Genomic DNA, 13485 nt, shown 5'->3' with positions numbered 1-13485 from the left:
GCCCCACTTAGCACATATCAGTGTCTAAATGCCTACTCTCCAGAAGTGTGGCTGCAGCAGGAAGTGAAATATCTTTGCATCTGTTCAATATATAAACGAAGCATGCACATCCGGCAATTAAACACCCTTTTCCTAGTAAATCCTGGAAAACAGCATAATTATACTCCGAAGCAAATAACTCAGGGCTAAGACTGTTCCGTTGTTAAGAATACCAGGCAGTATTAGTCAAAGTTGCAACTCTTTTCTATCTCTTTGAGCTTTTAATCTCCACTGCCATGCATTAATACCTGAGAAAGCCTGGGCTGGTACCTGGATGAGACACCGTCCCAGGAACAACCGATGGAGAAAGGAAATGAAAGCTACCGTGAAGCGTACGTACCACTAAGTGTTACTGAACAATAACCTTGTATCTTAAGAAAGTCAAGAAAATGCAAACTGCCCATTTTCTTCTGTGAATCTCTCTCGGGCGACTCGGAGATGCCGTGTCTTTTCGTCTTTGGCACCGTTGGTTCTAGTGTTTTCTCTGGCCTACTGCATTCCACCCCATCCAATTTTGCAGAGAGGAAGCCCCTGCTCTCCTGAAAAGCGGGACAGGACAGGAGGTGCCAGTGGGCTGGTGTGGCAGTTTGCCTGTTGATTACAGTCCTTGCAATATGCTAGCGCTGTGGGACTGTGGGCTGCGCCCGGTCAGCAGTGCTGGGTCTGCCCCTACCGCACCAGGTTTGCAGACAGAAAAAGAGACACTGAGGCTGTGGGCTGGGGGCGGGGGCCTCCCAGCGTCTGTTCACACCGCCTGCCAAGTGAAGTCCGCCCCGGAGCGTGCTTTCTAACACGCCAGTCCCCGGGAACAATCTCGCCATCCGAAACCCGCCGCAGCTGGGGCGCACGGCCCCGGCGTCTGCCTCGCCCACCCTACGGTCTAAGCGTGTGTTTTAATAAATCTTAAAAACCAGAGAGTACACAGTGGGGACGCGGGGCGGGAAAGGCTGGTGGAGGGGGCTCGTTTTCGTGTCCAGGCTCGCTGCTCAGGGCGCAAGAATTAGGCCCGGGCTGCGGAGTGAAACCCTTTTCCCGCCGCAGGGAGCTCGCGGCAGCGCGCGGTTAGGGGAGGTGAACGATGATGGGGGCGCTGCGGGAGGCTGGAGCTTCTGGCGTCCGGGGCCCAGGCGGCCAGCCAGGAGGCGGAGGCCGGCCGCCGGAGCCCGGGCGGAGGCCTGGCAGGTGCCCCCCGGCGCGGAGGCTGATTGGCAGGTGCGGGAGTGGGTGGGGAAGGCGGGGGCTGGGCCTGGCGCTGCGGGAGGCTGCGGCCCCGCCTCCCCGCCCCCGCCGCGGGACTATCTGGTCCCGGCAGCAGCGATGTCCCCCGGCAGGAATGTCCCTCCTCAGATAATGTTATTTATATCTCTGGGCGGGTCCGCGGCTCGGCAGCACCAGGCGCCCGGCGGCCGCTGTGCTAGGAGCCCCGTGCTGCCCTCTTCCCCCTGCGCCGCCGCCGCCCCCGGGCTCGGGGTGGCCGCCGCTACAGCCCCAGCGCAGGTGAGTCCCGGAGGGCCTATCGGCCGGCGGGGGCTGGGTGCGGATGCGGATGCGCGAGGCTGGGGCGCGCAGCGCCAGCGCGGAAGAGGCGCTGGGCCCAGGGGGCGCGTGACGTGGGTGGCCCAGGGGGCCGGGTGGGGGCTCAGCCCTGGGTGCGGGGTGTGGGGCCCGGGAGGCCCTGGCGGCTGCGGCAGCGAACACCCTGGGGCGCGGGAATCCGCGTGGGCTTCGGAGGCACTTGGGGAGTCGGGCGCTTTGCTTTGGAGAGCCGGATCCTGGAGCGTAGCCTCGGGGCTTTGGGAGGGCGGGGGCGGGAGGGCGGTGAGCATTCAAGTCCCGGGCCACCTACTCCGAGACCCCGGCGTGGGGCAAAGGTGATTCTGTTTCCAGCGTGTCGGAGCGTCGCGCTGCCCTCTCTGCCTCCTGCCGCCGGGCTTCTCACCCCCGGGCCGCTCAAATTTTCTTCTGGGGAACTTGTCCGCGCGCTCCCCCGGCAGCCTAGCGCCCAGGCAGGGAGGACAGGACAGGTCAGCGAAGGGGCCTGATTCCCGGACGCTGGGAACGACGCGGAGAGTGTGGCTAGGTGCAGACCCAAGGAGGAAAGAACAGAATGCCCGAGGCATACTCCAAGGACCTCCTGCCCTCCTCTTCCAAAGAGTTCTCCAAGCTGCTACGGTCCATTTTACTCTCACCTGCCTCACCAGTTCCTCTTTCTCCAACAACTTGGCCTTGAGAAATAGCAGAAAGTGGAAGAAACAACAGGAGCTTTAAAAGCATCGCCAACTCCCACCAAGTCGCCCAGACTTCCCCAGGGTGGGGAAGCCGCTGTGGGCTTGAGTACTGTTTCCGTGACAACGAGCCCTAGGTGGGGCCTTGATTTATAGCCTATTAATATCCAAACCACTGTTTTCAGTGAGCAATTAGAGGGGCCAGAAGTTGATAATAATGCGCTAAACCGGCTGAAGGGTAATGAATATCCACTTTTTAGAAAAAAAATTTTAGATGCATGGGGGGGGGGGGGCAAGATAGTGACAGTAGTTTTGTACCCATGACTCCTGTGGAGAGCCGAGGCTGTCACCTCCACGTAGGAGGTAACAATGCAAAATTCACAGCCTTCAGGTAGTCCTGTTCTATCCTTCAGTTTCTAGGGAAAATGACTCAGGTGGCTCCTGAATGAGAGGAGTCTGCATATCAAAATTTTTAGGCATCTCTCTGCTGTCCACTAACTTATCCTTAGCTTCACAGATGGCTCTGAATTTTATTCTAGAATTCCCTCTTTGACCACCCTATGATCCAGGGCAGGTTATTTCTTATGCCAGTGTCAGACTTTTACTCTTCTGCTAGGAGCCTTGGGTTCCAAAAAGTCTTTGAAAGCTTTTTTTTTTTTTTTTTAATTGTAAGTGCAAAATGTTTAAGTGTACACAGTGCCCAGCACCCAATACAGCTAGGTTTGTACTTGCATGGAGGCTTTGGGCTGGTTAAGAAAAGGAATGCTGGGCTCCCATTGAAGAAGAGCCTACAGCCTTGAAACCAACTGACTCCTCATAGGGGGATCATTTATACTGACCTTTATCAAACTGTAGAGTAAAACACAGCTGAAAACCATAAGCCATACATTACAAAAACATGGCTTTTAGACCCTTTAGCTGTTGCTCTTAGCTTCATTAGTGGCCCAGTCACAAAGATTGGGGATGAGCCAGAGCTGTTAATCCTAAATTCTCGGAAGACTCAGAGTCCACTCGTGGAATTGAAAGCGCCCAAAAACTCCCAGGCATCCAGGACATGTCTTGTAGTACAGACATATCGAGTTTTCCTGAGTGGCTTGTCCAGCTGAGAGTTGGGATACCACTTTTTCCTCTGGTTGTTGCTTCTTCGAAGTGTTCTGAAGGTGCCCTCTGGCCAAACATCTACTAGGTGATTACCTTTGGGGTGTGTAAAGGTAAGGCAGTAGGTGTGCTCCCTTGTGGGATCATATCTGACAAACTACAAATGACTATTTTAGTCATGAAAGTTTTGAGCTGAAGTCAAAATCTGACATTTCTGCCACAGTTCTGGAAACAGACTGTTTGGGTAAATAAAAGTAAGAATAGCTTTCATTTTCCCCCCATCTTCAATGTACTGGTGCCTGGCTGGTTGTGGACGCTCAGTTAATCTTTGATGAATGAATGGGAGAATGAACAAATGAATGCTCAGGGGCGCTTTTTTATTTCGGAGGCTTTTCTTAATCCTATTGTCACAGTAACCCTGCAAGGTAGTTCATATAACCAGCATTTTACAAGTCCGGAAACAGGCTCAAGGAAATTAAATTTGCCTCACATCATACAGCTAATGAGAGGTGGGGCCTGGATTCAAACTCAGCCATTAAGTTCCTACCCTCTTTTTAAGGTTAGTCATGGGGCAGGGAATAGAAGAGTGCAGTTCGAGAGGTTTAGTTCTAGGATGGTCTGTTAGCTTCACAGTCTTTCCCTCCCAAAACCTTGGGTTATAATTCTGCATCAGAGAAGCTTTAAAAAATATTGCCTGAAGATGGTATTGACCACTTCTTTGCTCAGAGGTGTTTAGCCTGGCCCATTACGTTCAGGTCATTGTTTCAAGGACAGAACTGTAATTTTGGCAGTAGTCAAAGCATGGATTTTTTTTTTTTAAACAGATTTTCCTTTCAGTCGTGGAAGTGGCCAGGAGGGTTTGATGATGCATGGGGACAGTGTGATAGGACAGAGGATGACTATAAAAAATTCACGAGGCAAATGCTATTGGAGTGGGAAGGGACCTTGGAGGTCACAGAGTCCAGCCTCTGTTTGTGGGGCTGCTTACCTAAAGGGGAGACCTAATTGTAGTTTACCTGGTCATCTCTGTACAGACATGGCACCTGCCTTCCATGTTTCTTATCATTCTTGCCCATGTCATGCCTGTCTTTCTCTCAAGACCAATATTGGGTTTATTTCCTGAAGTCGTGCCTAACCAAACCAGTGAAGTTTTCTTTCCTTTGAGGGAGATTTGCGAGAGGATGTATTTTAATCTTAGTACAATCTTAAAACAAAACAAAAAAACAGGTTTTGGAGATAGGCAGGTGAGAAGACATCAGTGAGCATTAAACTATAAACTGATCCAGAACTTTCCCATTGCTTGTTAGGCATACAGATGTATACATTTTTATCCAATAGGTATGTGTATTACTATCTTGACTTAAAATAATTATGTAGCATTTCTGGGGCTGTGGGGAAAGAAAGGACTCTGGGGAATTATTGGGACTGTCAGATACCTGTTTTAATCTAAACCCAATCACCAAATTGCTCTTGAAGTGTGTTATTTCAGACTTTAAGAGCAAATGCAAAATTATACTCTTTGTATAAGACTTGAAAGTATAGGAAACATGACCAGCAGGAGGTGGTCATAAAGTGACATAAAGTACATTTCTTCATTATCCATAATGTTTTTTCAAAACCTCAGACTTGCTGATTGATGTTTATCAATTGACCTGGGAGGATCAGGAATGAAAATAACTGCATGTGGGCAGATGAGACATTTGATTTTAGGATGAGGACTGGCAGGGACTGTTCATAGATACTGGGTTCTGAAACTGTATGGATATTACTAGTCAGAAATTGCTGGGCAAAGAAGTATTTTATCTTAAAAGTAGTTTGTATTGACCCAGTTGTTTTTATAATCAGGTCTTTCCTTACTGTACTTCATATAAAAAATCTGGGGATGAGGAATAAATGCAGTGGTCTGTGAGCCCGAATCACCATGTAGCATTTGCTGGGTTTTCACAAGGTTGCTGCTTTTTTCTGCCAACCCCAAGAGGTGAAGGTCACCTGGTTTTGGAGATAGAGATGGCGATCGAGGGAAGGTGTAGGAGGCAGTCAGAATTCACTGTCAGATCTGGCTCCAGACACTGAATTGTCAACTCCCCTTAGTAAATATTTAGAAAATGTCATAGCATGTTTCCCTTTGTTGCTGTGCTTATTTCTTAATTCAGAGCCAAGCAATCCAAGTTCTGCCATTTTCAGCCAGCCTTAGCTGAATATCAAACCACCAGGGGATCCCCAGCTTTACAGCTCACACAGTTTTAGAGGCGGTCATAGACAGAAAATGCTTCCTCAGTGGAGATTGCTGGCTAGCTTATAACATTCCCAGACCACCTTTCATTTTTCTCTTTCCTTCTCCTGGTGGCAGGAAATCTTGCAAAGCCGTCATCTTCCTACCTCAATGAGGCCTTCTCAGGCTTTGCTATAATGTTTAATTTCTACACCATACCTGCACAGAGCTGGACAAGGGTATAATTACAAGGGCAATTAAAACCCATATATCATGTTCCCAATGGGGGCAAAAGTGGGGCTTCCTTTCTTCCTTTCATGTGAATGCTGTAAATTTAGCAAATGAAAAGGTACAGAGCTAGGAAAAAATAGGCTTTTCATTGAACTGGGCTCAGATCATCCAGGATAGTTAAGAAAAGAATAACAGGGCACCTTGGCAGCTAAAGAACAATAATTGCTTTGAATTATAGTCAATTCAGGAGTTTCTACCGTCGTGAAGAGGAACAGAATCTTGAATAATCCTGAAAATGAACAAGTTGAAAATCATTTCCATTTGTATTAGGGTGTGCCTCATTTGAGAATTCATAGCACTTCCGGTAAAACGAAGCACACTTTAAAGGTATAACTTATGAAGCCTGGAGAGAGGTCCCTAGCTTCATTCTGTCCCTCTACTTAGTTCCTGCCTGTATCTGGAAGCCCCTAGGAGTGGTCAGTCAGTGGCATCTCCTAATGTATTTCCTCAGCAGTAGAAAAGTTAAAGAAACCCCTTCGTAATATTGCCTCCAAGCCATAAGTCAGAGAAGGGGCTGGAAAGGCCTGAGAGAGCCATTTGAGAAATATTGAGAGAGAGCAAGCATTGGACACCTACTGTGTGCTTTACACCATTCTATGCTAAGGACATGAAAAGGGATCAGATGGAGACATCCTGGTCTGGTGGGGAAAGATTCTTGCAAATAATCAGTTATTCAACATTGTGCCTGAGAGAACACCAAGAGGAGGTTGGGGAGTGCCTAGGGTTTCTCTAACAGAAGAAGGGAGGATGGGTGCGGGGCGGGGGCTGAGGCACATCTCCCACAGATGTGCAATAAAGGGCGGTGGAATTGGGGAATGGCGGAGCAGTTCTGTGCAGGGCAAGTTCCAGGAATGCGCCAAAATATGACTGGAAAGGTGGTTTGGGTTCAGTTTGTGAAGAAGCTTGAACCATTGGAGGTTCAAGTTGAAAATCTGAAAAGGTTTTTGAGCCGGCGAGGGACCAGATCAGATCATTGTTCAGACAAAGCTCACCAGTGGCAGGCAAGGGAAGGTGAACTAGAGATTAGCTAGCACAGGACAAGGACCACACAGATGATGGATTGACCACTCAGCCTTCAGGATGCCTGAGTGTATGCATTGTCTTCTTTTACAGGGACCACGTGAAGAAGCTCTGCAATAGAGAAAATGGGATTAGAAACAAAGAGTGCTTTGCCCAAAGCTCCCTCTCGTAGTTTATGGCAGAACCTGACTTTAACCCAATTTCCTAGTTCCAGGGCTGGGGCGTTGTCCAGATCTTCTCCTCAATGGAGTAATTGAATCTTCTGGGCCTTCTGGTTGAGACAGTGATTTCTTTCTTTCTTCAGAACTTTCAGTCTCGGTTCGTTGGCAAGAGGGAGGAGGAAACTTGTTACGGTATTTACTATTTAAAATCTCAAGAGTAGCCTCCCAGCATGTACAGAGATGATGTCCCAAAGTAGGAATTAATGTCAAGTGTGCATTGGATTCCCAGCATGCTGTAGATAAAGGACAGGTTTACATGCTGACTGATGTGTTGGCTTTTTCACTCCTTTACCCCAAATTTACTGGGCATTATTATGCTTATGCCTCATTTTGGACTTTGAAAACCTCTTTTTGTCCAGTACTTAGGTGTTTTGATTTGTACTTCAATCTTCAACAAATATTTATTGAGCTTTCATTTATTTATCAGATGTCCCTAGGTCCGGGGACTAGAGGAGTGAAAATGGCAAAAACCAAAAACAAACAAAAACAAAAACTTTGATGTCATGGAGCATGCATACTACTTGGTGAGACAGGAATAAATAACAACAACAACAGAAGACTATATGTTATGATTTGCTGTAAAGAAAAAGCAGTGTGAGGAGACAAAGAGGCAGTTCTACTATTTGAGGTAGCATGGTGGGGAAAAGCCTCTCTGATGAGGTTTTAGTTGAGCAGAGAGCCAAACCAAGTGAGGGAGGGGAATGGGTGTATTTGGGAGAAGAGATTCAGACTGAGGGTGAGGCCCCTGATGTGGGGTCACTGCTATGTCCAAGGAGTGGGCAGGAAGCCAGCCTGACTGGAGAGGAGGGACAAGGGGTGAGTGCAGGACGTGACACTGGAGAGGAAAGGGGGTCTGGATCATGCAGGCTTTGCAGCCATTCAAGTCTTTGGGTTTTGGTCATGCAATAGGAAGCCACCAGAAGCTGTGGTCAGAGGAGTGATTTGTTCAGATTTGTGTATTAGGAAGATCTTTCCAGCTGTCCTGTGGAAGACCAACTATAAGGAACAAGAATGAAAAGCGTAGGGACACGAAGTAGACTGAAAGCTGCTGCAGCGGTCCAGGTTAGAGATGATGCACCCGTATGATGGTGGTGGCGTGGGAAATGCAGCAGGCGTCTGGATAGAGTTGAACATAGAGCTCATGGGATTTGGGGATAGAGGATGAGAGAAAAGGAATTAAGTTGAGGATGACTCAGTTGGTTTTGGCCTGAGCAACTTTAAGAATGAAAAAGCCATTTACTGAGACAGGATATATCTTGTCAAACGTACTGTGGGCTATTCTTTTTTTAATTTTTGTTGTTACCAAGAAGTTGATTTGGAATAGATTCAGGCAGACTTTTCATTGAAGTACACCTGAAAGAGGCTGTTTTATGGTGGGTGACTCAGGACATCTGTTTGTTTTGAAGTAGGGCCTTAGATGTGCAGTTAGTTCTGAGTACTTTTAGGGCATTCTGTTACTTTCAGGGTATTCTCACAACATCTCTACTATATGATAGAGATCAAGACATAATACAAACAGGATTGAAATATATTTTACTTTATAAATTGAAATGTTTTGAATGTGTTCTTTACAGTCTAAACATCTTTTAACCCTTTCTGGTTGCCATATTTAAAAAAATTTATATATATATATATATTTCTTTAAGATTTTATTTATTTATTTGACAGAGAGAGATCATAGGTAGGCAGAGAGGCAGACAGAGGGGGGGAAACAGGCTCCCTGCTGAGCAGAGAGCCTAATGCGGGGCTTGATCCCATGACCCTGAGACCATGACCTGAGCCAAAAGCAAAGGCTTAACCCACTGAGCCACCCAGGCGCCCCTGGTTGCCATATATTTTTTTTAATTTCTTTAATTATAAAATGAATTCATGCACATGATTAAGAAGTGTATCCACATCATACAAGGGTATATGATGAAAAGTAAGATTCCTCCTTCCCCTACCTCCCCTAACGTTCTACTCCTAGGACGTTACCAATGTCAACAGTTTCCTTTATATCCTTCAAGAAAAATTCATTTCATATATCAGCATATGGCCATATTTTAAAGTCCTAGCTTTAACCTACTAAAAGCAGGTGTTTGGGGGGCGCCTGGGTGGCTCAGTGGTTTAAGCCTCTGCCTTCAGCTCGGGTCATGATCTCAGGGTCCTGGGATCAAGCCCCACATCGGGCTCTCTGCTCAGCGGGGAGCCTGCTTCCCCCCCTCTCTCTCCCTGCCTTCTGCCTACTTGTGATCTCTGTCTATCAAATAAATAGATAAAAATCTTTAAAAATAATAATAATAAAAAATAAAAGCAGGTGTTTGGTTTCACTTTTCGTGACTTAGTAACCCTCAGGCCTGGAGTCCCGCTTTCTACAATTAGGGGTCTCCCTCTTCCAAGCCACCCTGTACTCCATGTTTGTCCTATAATACTCCTTCTCAAAAAGCTCCAGTGGTTCCCCTCTGGATAGAGGTAGAAATTCAAACTTACAAAGCTGATTTTTAAGAGCCATTGTAATATAGCTCCAATCTCTTTTTCTATCTTTATCTCTTACCAATTCCCATCACAAACCTTTTTTTGAGCCAGGTTTGTCTACCTCTACTCGTTCAGTCCTGAACATTTCTCCCAGATTTGGAGAGGTTTCTATCAGTCTTCCTGGAACATTCCAGCCCCTAGTGATCTCTCCTTTCTACAGATTTGTTAAAGGACCAGTTACATAATCATAGACTTCACTTAATATTATGTGTGCTTTGACAGTCGTTCCCTAACAGGGTGGTGCTGGTACACAGGGATTATATTAATTAAAAATTCTCAGATGATGGCTGCCAACAAAGTTACCTTCTTAGCGGGTTACATAGGTGTCCATTCCCAAGGAATGGTAAATGGATTCTGCTCCTTTGGATGCAGGACTTTCTAAGGGGCCTGGTCTCATACTCTCGTCCCCTCTTCAGATGGCATTGCATCTCAATGTCAGAAACAAGGTGTTTTCATTTGCTTCTAAATGACAAAGTATAGTTATTTAATGGACTTGGCAACCGTGTGTTTTTTTTTTAAATATGTAATGAAATTTACCCCTTTAACTATCTATAAGTATTCAGTTCAGTGGGCCAAGTACATGTACAGTGCTGTGTAGCTACCATCACCATCCGTCTGTAGAACTTTTGTCATCTTCTAAAACTCAAACTCTGTCCCCATTGAACACTAACTCCCCTCACCGTCCTGGCACCTGGCGACCCCCATGTCACTTTCTTCCTCTGTGAATTTGACTACTCTAGGTATCTCATATAAATGGACTCGCACAGTATTTGTCTTTTTGTGTCTGGCTTACTTCAGCCAGCATAATGTTTTCAGGATTCATCCATGTTGCAGGATGCGTCAGAATTTCCTCTTTAAGGCTGAATAATATTCCATTGTATGTATCGTTTGCATTTGGTTCATCCATTCATCCACCTATAGACACTCAGTCACTTCGTCCCTTAGCTATTACGAATAATGGTGCTATGAACATGGATATACACCTATCTCTTTGATACCCTGCTTTCAGTTTTTCTGGGTGTATACTCAGGACTGTAGACTCCAGTTTATTGCTGGATCATATGGTAATTCTATTTTTAAATTTTTTGAGGAACCAAACCACACCATTTTAATATCTCTCTCTGGTCCCCAAAGGGAAGGGCAAAATTTATTAGCATCCTCACCTTTGGAACCAAACTGAACTTGAGAATTGTTTATTCGAGAACACTGTCTTTGGGGGATAGTTTGTCGTCAAAGTTCTCACATTTGTCTGTATGTTACTTCACCTGTTTTAAAACCGTAGACTTTTAGAGGACAGGCAGGAGACGTTTAATTCGCTTTGTAAAATGTGTAACCCAAACTCAGGTGGGGAGGGCTGTAAATATTATGAGATGATGTATTTCAACCAAAATATCTCCTTGAGCTGGATGACAAGAGTCTGGGTTGCTTCCAGCTCCTTTTCTCTTGCTGTTTGCCCTTGGGCAAAGAGCTTCCTCTTTCTCTAACATTTTATTTCAGGGATCTTTGTGTGTGTGTGATGGCACCTTAATATTTATTATTATCCTTAATAATAGATAGAACTATTTGCAGAGTTCCTTGTAATGCCTAAGTGTTGTCTCCTCTTCATATCCTTGCCTGACAGCTCCTCTCCCCAGGTCCTGGAGTAAGACAAGGGGCTTCCTCCTGCATGGTTTTTGCAGCACCTTTCTTGTTCCTTTCTTATAGGATGGATGACCTTGTTTTGCAATTGTCATCTTGCCTTCTATATCACTAGACTATGCTTCTTGTGATGGAGAGCTAGGTTCTTTTTTTTAAATTTTTTTAATTCCCAGCACCTAGAATCATGCTTGGTACACAGAGGGGAGAAGCTCAAAAATAGCTAATGATTTAAAAAATTAAAGCTATTGATTAAAAAATTATGAAATTATATATAATTGGGATATATCATGGAAATAAATATTATAATGAGATGATAATAAGTCAACATTTATAAGTCTCTAATAGAGAGATATGCTGAGAGCTTTTATATATATTTGTCATTTCTGTTGTTACCTAATTTTTTTGATTAAAAATTTTATTTATTTATTTGAGAGAGAGAGAGGGACAGTGCGGGAGGGAGTACAAGCAGGGAGAATGGGAGAGAGAGAAGCAGTTTTCCCACTGAGCAAGGAGCCCGACCCGGCCTTGATCCTAGGACCCTGGGATCATGACCTGAGCTGAAAGCAGAGCCTTAACCCACTGAGACACCCAGGTGCCCCTGTTGTTATCCTAATTTAACAGATGAAATATATCAGGCTTAAAGAAGTGTATTTACCCAGACTTATACACTGAGAAGATCAAAACTGGACTTGAATCCTGATGTATTTATTCTAGAGTGCTTGCTTCGAATCACTGTACCCACCATACTTGGGAGGAGCTCAATATTCCATGGGTCTTAATTCCAGGAGTTTCTTTTTTTTTTTTTTTTTCTTTTATCTTGTATCTTTAATGGTCTAAAGTTAAAGAGGTGATTAGTTGTTTACCTCTATATGTTGCTTTATATTTGCAATGATTTAACCTAATAGGCTGAATTCCCTTATTAGCTTTTAGTAAATAATTAATATCTGAATCCTATTTCAGACATAGTTCTTGGACATCTGAGGATGAAGATGCTAATTAGTACTGTACAATGTACCGACTGTCATAAAGCAGCTCTCCATAGCTGTGCTAAAATTGCTCTAAAGGGGTCTGATATTGTCAAATGAGGTAGCCTCCTTCCAGATCCAGGTCCCAAGTTCTCTGCAATATTTGACTTTGTTAACCACTCTTGCTTGGAAAGTAAGCCCTCCCTTGGCTCCTGGGATTAAGGCTCTCCTTTTTCTCCTCCCAGCTTGCATACACTTCAGGCTGGCTTGCCTTCTCTTTCTTTCCTGCCTTTTCTTTTCTTTCTTTTTGGTTCCTTCTTCTCTACCAGCTTTACATTGTTGGGGTTGCCAGTGAGACTGAATTCTCATCTCTAGCCCGTCTCCTGCTTCAGCGCCAGATCTACTTTGTAGCATTTGGCTAGCTGTCTTCATTTGGTTGTAACAAGATGTTTCAAACTTTTTATGTAGCAATAGGACTTCTCCGCTCCCTCCTTCACCCTCAAACCTGCTCTTCTGCCTGTTTTCATAGCTGGGTTCCTTTTGTTGCCGTCATCCCAGGTACAAACCCCAGGAACTTTTTTGTGTTTTCTTCTTTTCACACTTCCGCATCTGGTTGGCTGCATGTTCATTTTTCCTCCAAAAATTTCAGACTAGTTTCTTTCTTTCAATTTTCAGTCGCATGTTTGAATAATTGGCCTTTAGTCTCTCTCTTTCTATCCCATCTTACACCCTGATCTCACCCTGGTCTCAGAATTACTTTTAAAAACATGAATGTGAGTCATTCCACTCTTTTAAAACCCTCAGTGGTTCCCCATGGCCCCAAAATAAAGTTTAAACAGGCAGGCAGTCTGTTCCAACATCCCTCCTGGATTCATTCCCTTTGTATTTACTTTACATCGGATGCTTGTGACTGTGTCAGCTCAGGGTGTGTTTTCACGTCCATGACTTTGCTTCTCTGTGTTCTAGGCCTGCAGTGTCTTTCTCCCTTTCTGTAGCTGTGAATTCTCACACATGTATCTCAAATAAAACCCCTCTGATGCTTTTCTTTGTTCCCTAATGCAAGAAGAAACCCACTCTCTCTTGAAAGCCCTCAAGCTGTCCCTTTTCATATCATACCCTGGCTAGACTGGTCATGTATGGGTCTGACTCTCCTCTAGATTATGGGTTCCTTGAAGAAGGAACATTTGTCTGGTGTCTGTGTGAACACTGGTGCCTAATAGCCTCTGGTTCATGTGCGGTGCTCAAGAAACGTGGATTGAATT

General features: G+C 45.2%; 1 protein-coding gene across 1 annotated transcript in view; it reads left to right on the top strand.

The window, feature by feature from the left end:
• Positions 1-1294: 1294 nt before the first annotated feature.
• Positions 1295-13485, top strand: part of SPTB (spectrin beta, erythrocytic) — a 123806-nt gene continuing 111615 nt past the window's right edge. The window contains exon 1 of the mRNA XM_032344489.1: positions 1295-1536. The gene's annotated coding sequence lies outside the window, so the exon portion shown is untranslated. The remainder of the gene's footprint in view (positions 1537-13485) is intronic.

The sequence above is a fragment of the Mustela erminea genome, chromosome 5, assembly GCF_009829155.1.
Source record: "Mustela erminea isolate mMusErm1 chromosome 5, mMusErm1.Pri, whole genome shotgun sequence".
Classification (NCBI taxonomy): Eukaryota; Metazoa; Chordata; class Mammalia; order Carnivora; family Mustelidae; genus Mustela; species Mustela erminea.
Note: the sequence above shows the minus strand (reverse complement) of the source record. Positions and strands in the feature narration are given on the sequence as shown.